General features: G+C 45.8%; 1 pseudogene; it reads right to left on the reverse strand.

The window, feature by feature from the left end:
- Positions 1 to 3242: 3242 nt before the first annotated feature.
- Positions 3243 to 3689, reverse strand: LOC103724567 (annotated as a pseudogene).
- Positions 3690 to 8849: the final 5160 nt, after the last annotated feature.

Consider the following 8849-nt stretch of genomic DNA (forward strand, 5'->3'; position numbering starts at 1 on the left):
TTCCCACCTCTGTGGGTTTCAAGTTGGCTTTAATAATGCTTAGTGTTTTGTTTTTTGATATTTTCCTCCCACTTTGCATGATTTTTTAAAACTTTGTGTGCTGAATATTTTTATATCTCTATAAATATTCTTAAACTTTGTTCCAGAGTATGGTTAAATTACCTAACGATTTGAGTCTCTTAAAGTTTGTTAGGCAAGATCAGTGTAGCATTTTGCCCAGGCTCGTTTCCCTCACTATGGAAGTATAAGGCTGTTTAGGACTAAACACGTTGCTCTGTGAATTATGAGGTTTTTCCATACTTGGTGGGAACTGACACTTCCTGGCCCTGTGTGAGCTCTGGTAGTGTGACCAGCTCTGGTAGTGTGACCTGGCCCTGTGTGACCTGGTCCTTTTGGTGGGTCTGTGGAGAGGCTCTGCAGGGCTATCTGTGCGGTTCTTCCTCCCCAATGCTACTCCTCGCAGACTTCCTACACAGTCCCCTGTGCTCTGCCTTGCCTCCTCTTGCTCCTCTCAAAGTAAGGTAGGACAGTCACCAGGCCCACCACTTATCCTCCCAGATCCTGTCCTTCATTGTGTGATGCCCACTCTCTTGGAAGTGATTGTTTTAATATATTTTGTCTTTTAAGTTGTTTCAGGCAGTAGGATAAACCTGGCCCCTGCTACTTAACCTTGATTAGAATAGAGAGCACCCTCTACTTACTATCAACTGAGTTAACATCCAAGAGTCACTGTTTCAAACTATGCATTTCAGTGGCTTTAATATGTGCAGTGCATACAACCATTTTGATTTCAAAATTTTTCCCAGTAAGTCCCCAAAGGAACCTGTGTCCGTTCAGCAGTCAGCCCTCGTATCATTTACTTTTTAATGATACCCACTCTGCCTTCGGATGAAAACTGAATTGTGGGCCAGGAAGATGGCTCAGCATATAAAGGCAACTGCTGCCAAGCTTGACAACCTAAATTTGATCTCTGAGACCCACATGGTAGGAGGAGAGAACCAACTCCTGCAAGTTGTCCTCTGACCTCCACGCCAGTGCCAGGGAATGTGCTTACCTGCTACCACGGGCCACATGAAATAATGTAATACTCCCCCTCCTCCCCCAACCCCAGTTTTCGCATGTGGCTTTCAAGGCCTTGTGGAGGCTCTTTAGGGAGGTGATGTAGCATTTCCTGCTTTGCCTAGCCCATACATCTATCCATTAGCTCCACTAAGATGCTTCTGGAAACCTATCCTGACAGCTCAAGATTAGACTGGATGTTCCCCATTTCTCAATTGACCTCACTAAAACTCTTCCTGATATAATTGTCCTTTTGTGTCTGTGGGCAGGTGCCAAGGATGCTCAAATTCCTTATGGAGAATGTGGTAGTCTACACTTAACCCACACAATCCTGCCCACTCTGGCCCTCAGGTGACTCGCAGTGCCGGATAAAATGTAAACACTTTGCAGATAGTTGTACTTTCATTTATGAACAAAGACAGGGAAAATGTCTATATATTCAGTACAGATATAACCCCATGTACATTTTTGACTAGTGGCTGGTTGAATCTGTGGATGTGGGACCTGAAGATGCAGAAAGCTGGCTGTACTTACCAGGCTACTTTGTGTCTGACCATTTATTTTCTTTTTCTGCACTGGGAAGTGGTGAGGTGACTGTTCATGGATGTGTCTCCTGTCTGGCCTGTTGCAGGTGCTCTTGGAATTGCTGAAATGAGTGAATATATCACCAGTCTCTGGATCCAGGTTACTAGACTCCCAGTGACTGAACCATGCTACTGTTAGTATCCTGTAGTGTTGGGACTGGAAATCCTTCAAGGTTTCCAGAGCGATAGGGCAGAGCCCAAGTCTAGAGGGCTAGTGCCCCATTCCCTCAGCCCAGCCCAGCCCAGCCTAGGCATAACCTATTTCCTGAGAAGTTCTAACTCTTTGGGAACAAGAACTGGTTTTCTTCAGAAATGGCTACCAACTGCCTTTTGTTGAGTTCTCCTCCCTCGGTGGTGGGTGGTTCTTGACAATATTCCAACAGGTTTCACAGCTTTCAGACTAATTTTAATTTTAAAAAATTGGTTTGGAATTTAAACCTTAGTCTTGTTTTAAAACTATTTCAGGTTCTTCTCCTCCCTCTGGCGTTAGGACAGTTGTTAGACACCATATGGGTGCTGGGAGTCAAACCTGGGTCCTCTGCAAGTGAAGTCAGTGCTCTTAACCACTGAGCCATCTCTCCAGACCCAAGGTTCGTCTTTAATCAAAGGGAACAATCTGTTGAACATTATAGCCACTTTGATCAGCTCTGTCCTCGTTTTCACTGGGTTCAAGCTCCTTTCCTTGTGAAACTGTACATTTCTCTCATCTTTTTGCTCCACTACTACATTGTAACTCTGGGTAAATTAGTGAGTTATTACCATGTCATAACATGAACGTTATGCTGTCTTAAAATTTTCTCCACCAATTGAATTAGTCCATTATGTTCCTAAAATATTTTTTTGATTATTTTTATGTGTATGAATGTGTTGTCTGTGTATATGTAAGTCCCCACATGTATGCAATGCCTGCAGAGGCCAGAAGAGGGTGTTGGATCCCGTGGAACTGGAGTTATAGTTGTTAGCCACCATGTGGGTGCTTGGAACCAAACCTGGGTCCTTTGAAAGAGCAACTAGTGCTCTTAACCACTGAGCCATTTCTCCAGCCCCCTCTTATTACTTTTTTTTATAGGAAAGCAATTCCTTTTTAAAACTATTATTTTTATGTGTACTAAGTGTATTGCTTGCATGTGTGTAAGTGTACCTGTGTCATGTAATGCCTGAAAAGGTCAGAAGAGGATGAATTCTCCTGGAACTTGCGTTACAAATGGTTCTTAGTCTCCATGTGGGTGCTGGAATTTGAACCTGGGTCCTCTGCCAGAGCAGCCAGTGCTCTTAGCTGCTGAGCCATCTCTCCAGCTCCATGAAGGCAATTTCTTTCTCTCTTTTTTTTTTTTTACTTTAAAAAAAAATTGTTTTTTATTTTATGTGTATGTGTGTATTGCCTGCCTGTAGGTAAGTGCACCTTCATCTAATGCCCACAGAGGTCAGAAGAGGCTGTTGGATCCCCTGGGACTGGAGGTACGGACAGTTCTTAGCTGCCATGTGGGTACTGGGATTCAAACCCGGGTCTTCTGCAAGAACAACCTGTGTTCTTAACCGCTGAGCCATCTCTCCAGCCCCGAAGGCAATTTCTTAACACAGTAATCTGAGAAGTACTATTTATAGACAGTGACCACAGTGACACCCCTTCCTGTGGGTGCTGTCAGAAGGGATGGGGGTGGCATCCTCAATTCACCTGATCTTTATCCCAGAGCAAGAGCTCTGAGGGCCTACTGGGCCCCAGGACCAACAATCTTGCCACTGTCTTCTTCTCTGTCTCAGTTCAACATGCAAGGCAGTGATGCCTGGCTCCTTGTACCTCAGGTCCACATCCTGGCAGCCAACATGGCAACAAATGGCATGATTATGTTGGTCAGCCTTCACCTGCATTCCACCAGTCACTCAGCAGATGGCTTCCTTGCCAGACAAACCACTAACATGGACAAATGTATCACTGAAAGATGTTAAGATGTGACAGATACCAAATACCTTCTGCCTTTCAACCACTTGAGGTCTGAGGCTGAAGACGTATTCTTCCTTCTTTTCCTTCCCCGCCTGAGGTATCATTTCTATGTGTTGCCTCTGGAAGTCACCTCTGGGAAGGGATGGTGGGAAGGGTGGTTCGATGGGTCACGTTATGTCAGTCCATTACTTTTTCTTGGTCTTTTTTTGAGACAGGATCTCCCTGTAGCCCCAGCTGGCCTGGAACTCACTATGTAGACCAGGCTGGCCTTGAACTCACAGAGATCCACCTGCCTCTGCCTCCCGGGTGCTGGGATTAAAGGCGTGTGGCACCACTTTTGAATTCAGCCTCACTCAAGTTTCCAGGACATGGGCACAGTGCAGCTAGAATATTAGAATAAAACATAAGGAGCTTCTTTTCCAGTTTCTGCTAAGAGTTCTTGTTATTCTCAGAAGGCTTGTGAGCTGTCTTTACTGTTCATCTTTCTAACAGCATTCTGGGCTTCTGAGCTACCAAAACGATCCATTAAGCTCTGCATACAGAATTCTACGGTTCATCTAGACTGCATCCCCAGACTCTTCCACCTCCCTCCCACAAACAGGTTCCAAAGGTCTATGAACGATTTGGTTAGGTTTACCACAACAATGGCTCCATGTTTGGGTGCCACTCTTCAGTATTACTTTTCTTATTGCTGTGACCAAATATCTGATAAGAAGCAGCTTAATGCAAGAGTTTGTTGTTGCTCCATATCATAGTGTGGAAGGCGTGGTGATAGGAGGAGTGGCTTTGGGTTGTGGCAGCAGGTGTGTGAAGGTCCTTGCTCACACCTCAGTGGGTTAGGAAGCAGGGAAAGAGGAGTGCCTGCACTTAGCTGGCTTTCTTCTTTCTCTTTTTATTCAGCCTAGGACCCTGGCCAATGGGACAGTGACACCTACATCAGGGTGAGTGGTCTCTCCTGTTGGAGACAACGGCCGTCTTTGAACTCTGCAGAAAGCATGCTTGACTACACATGCAAAGTCACCAGCAGCCAAGATTGTATATGACGGCAGGGCCAGATAGGCATGTATGCCAGTGCCGGATTCTGAAGCCCAGTGTTCCTTACCTTTAGATTAGCTAAAAAGCTATGCCTTATTTACACTGTTGTGTGAACATTTGCTCTGTACCTAATACACAGGTCACACTCTTGCTAATTGTTTCCCGAGCTCCTGCAGAGAAATGTCCTCTGATCTGCCTACATTTGTTCCTGAATACCTGCTTAGAGCGCCCCATCCCTGTGAATAAAACCTTGAGACCTGGAGACTCAATGCTTTGCTCTATGGAACTGGGAGTTTCCTGGTCCCCCAACTTTCTTAAATATTAAATTGTGTGTAATATTATGAGATACCTCACTGTCCCTCTTTGTCACCACTACTCGGCCCAAGTTAATCCTCCCTGGAAACACCTTGAGAGACACTCAAAGGTGTGTCTTGCTAATGCCCTAGGCATTTAATCGAGTTGACAAAATTAACCATCACAAGGGGCTATTTGTAAACTCTGCCCTTCTATCCATAACACCAATTCCTTTGGATCCTCTTTTGAGGGCCTCAGAGACCCAGGATAGATAAAAAGTTTCCTTAGGCACACCACATCAGGACCTTTAGTCTCACAGGCCTTGGTTGCCCTAGGAGGTGTCCCACTTTGAGAAACCTCTTGATCAGGTAAATCCCCACCTGCCAATAATCCTCCCGTTTTCTCAGAGTGAGGCAAAGGACACACAGTCTTCTCTGCCTTCCAAGGACGTGCCCCATCAGATTTCTCTCCCATGATGCTTGGCTTTGTTGGTGGCACCAGGGTGGGTCTTAAGTGTGTAGGCTAGGGTTGGATAATCCCTTTCTTGAATATTAGGGTCTTTGTTTATCCATAGCTTCATGTAGCTGAAGGAAGGGAGGAACCCCTCTCCCATCATAGACACAGCCATTCTCTGTAGACACCCCGGAAGCTAATGCCTTCTTTCAGACCTCCTTCCTCTCCTGGTACTGGCATCTCAGTGAGCCCAAAGCTAACTTTTAAATAGGCCATATGTGGTGGCTTTGGAGACCTTCAGCCACATATGCTCAAGTGAGAGGAACAACAAGCGGGTAGACCTGTTCCTCCCCTCAAGCTAGAATAAACCTCTTGCCAAGGATCTTGTTTATCTTCCTTAGTCCCCAAGTCCAGACTCTTACCTGGACTAGATAAACAATCAATTTGTGGAATTGAATTACAGGAAGAGTATGAAGTGGCCCACCTTTGTCCTGTAGCACATGCACCCCAGAGGGTTTGTGCTTACAGTTCCTTATGAAGAGGTCTCTTTTTCCTGTAAGAGGAGCCTGGGATTGACAGTCCACTTAGCAGTGGAGCAGACCATAGGCCCTGCCTTTCTTTAGTGTAGGAAGAATGGGAGGGGGTTTCCATGGCGATAGCACGCACCATCACTCTCCTTAAGGTTGCTGCCTGTTGCAGAGGTGGGAGCTGCCTGCCCTTGGCATGCTGCTCAGAGATCAGGCTGCTGCTGGCTTCGGGCTTCCTGCACAGTTGCACCTGGACCCTGGATTTGGAAGCACAGTGGGGAGATTAACCCAGATGTGGAAGTCAGATAAGGACACGGTTGGAGGGAAGCGTCTTCATTTACTTGGAAAGATGAACTGGAGCACACTGTTCTGTATTTCTTGGTTTAAAAGGGCTATTGAATCACTTTTTAAAATTTATTTTTATTCATGTGTATACGTGTATGCCTGAATGTATGTAAATGTACCTGTGTCGTGCAATGCCCGTTGAGGACAGAAAAGGCCATCTGATCCCCTGGAACTGGAGTTTCAGGCAGTTGTTGGCTGTCATGTGGGTACTGGGATTCGAACCCAGGTTTTCTGCAAGAACAGTCAGTGTTCTTAAGCTCTGAGCCATCTCTTCAGCCCAAGGGCTGTTGAATCTTATAGGAAGGATATATTCTTGAAATTTAAGACTGACCTTACCATAGATGCTGTCTTATATACTCAAGCTGTTGTAACAGAATACCCCAGACTGGTCAGTTGAAACCACAGAGATGATTTTCTCGCAATTCTGGAGGTTACGACTTCTAGACCAAGGCGGCAGTAGGGTTGGTTCCTTCCTCTCTTCTTGCCGAGAGAGGAAGTGTGTCAGAAAGGATCAAGTCCAAGGAAGGAGGAGAATGATGGCTCTGTCTAATCACCTGAAGTGTTAGGGTACAGGGAGGGAGTGAGGCCTGGAAGCCTCCCCCAGGAGGGCACCATTCACTTCTGGTTGTGGTTGGAGCAGCGATTCCTTCCCCTGCTGCTCATGGAGACGTAAGGGCTGGTGACTGAAGAAAGTATGGCATATTGGGATGACCTGGCAATCTAGGTGTGAAATATGTCTCTTAAGGGACTGGTATCAAGGACACACACACACACACACACACACACACACAGACACACACACACACAGACACACTGAGACAAAGTTTCACTGTATAGCTGCGACTGGCCTTGAACTCCAGATCTGCCTGCTCCAGCCTCTGGTCCTGGGATTAGAGGCATGCGTCACCACACCTGTCTATATTTTAAATTTAATACTCACAGGAGTATCACAGTTGATACATTTCTTAGTCTACATAAGGTTGTGTGAAGACTTTTCAGAAGTTTTCTTCCCTAGAAATGGAATAATTGGAATGAACAGGTTATACTTCTTGGTCATAAAGAACAGGAGTTGGGCCGGTTGTGGTGGCATGCACTCCTTTCATTCCGGGACTTGGGAGGCAGAGGTAGGTGGATCTCTGTGAGATCAAGGCTAGCCTGGTCTACAAACCAATGGAACAGGAATTGGGCCGGTTGTGGTGGCACGCACTTCTTTCATTCCGGGACTTGGGAGGAAGAGGTAGGTGGATCTCTGTGAGATCAAGGCTAGCCTGGTCTACAAACCAATATCCAGGCCAGCTGGGGCTACAGGGAGACCCTGTCTTCAAGCAACAACAACAAAGGAACAAGTGTTGTCCGGGTCAAGTCAGAGGCTATCTTCATTGCTTGAAGGATTCTCTGTGAAGGTTCATTGTCACCCTGATGGCTGCATCCAGAGCCTAGGGGAGACTTGCCTCAGAATACACAAAGCTGCCAGGTAAAGAGAAAGGCTGGAGGGGAGAAAAGAACATGAAGCAGAGCTTATGACGTCAACGAGAGCACGGCAGGTGGAATGGACTACCCTGGACACATGGCCTCCAGGGAGGCAGAGCCCTTCATCCATTTGCCCTTTAGAGTGGCAATTCCCAGCGGTTGTTAGAGAACCTCAGGGGTACCGAAGACCTTTTTCAGGAGTACCTGAGGTCAACTCCACGCCAATAATAACACTAAGGTGTTATGTGCCTATGTGACTCTCATTCTTTCACAAGAGCACGGTAGAATTTTCCAGAAGCTGCCTGAAGTGTGATAGGATATCGCACAGCAGACCGAACGCAGACACAGCTCTGAGTATCCAGCTGTCATTTTGTAAGCCAGATATTAAAGAGCTCTGCAAACATGTGATGCAATGTCAGCCTTCTCACTAATTTTTTGTTTGAGAAAAAGGTTATTTTCATAGAAGTGTTGTGTTAACATTAATGGGCTTATTATGGCAATGTTTAAATCAATTAGTAAATATTTACAAAATTTCCTCAGTTTTAATTCATATCATTGTAAACATTGATAGATATAAACCTTATAAATAAAATCTTTTGTGATCTTTAATAATTTTTTGTGTGGTTGTGTGTCATGCTTGTGTATGTGTATGTGTACATGCATGTGGAGTCCAGAGAACAACCTTCGGTGGTGTTCCTCAAGAGCCACCTGCCTCTTTTTTCAGACAGAATCTCCCTACCCTGGAACTCACCAGGTAGGTCAGACTGACTGACCAGTAAGCCTCAGAGACCTACCTGTCTCTGCCTCCCCAGCACCACAATGTGGAGTGTACCACAATGCCTGGCCTTTTTTGTTTTGTTTTTAAGCATGGGTTCTGGGGACTGAACTCAGGTCTTTGTGCTTGCCTTGAGCTGTCCCCCAGCCCTGGTCTTTAATAACTTTTAAGAGAGTAGCAGAATCTTGAGGCCAAACCATTTGACTACTAGTACAGGGGACGAGAGCCTGTAGGCTCTGGGGCTGGTGTGCTTTGGTTCAAACCCTGTCTTTGTCATGCTAGGCAAATTACTGAGGCAGCAGCAATGATCTGAGACTTTATTTCCTTATCTGTAGACCAGGCTACCTCATTCACTTACTGTGTGC

The sequence above is a fragment of the Nannospalax galili genome, unplaced genomic scaffold, assembly GCF_000622305.1.
Source record: "Nannospalax galili isolate Female #2095 unplaced genomic scaffold, S.galili_v1.0 scaffold667, whole genome shotgun sequence".
In the NCBI taxonomy this organism is placed as follows: Eukaryota; Metazoa; Chordata; class Mammalia; order Rodentia; family Spalacidae; genus Nannospalax; species Nannospalax galili.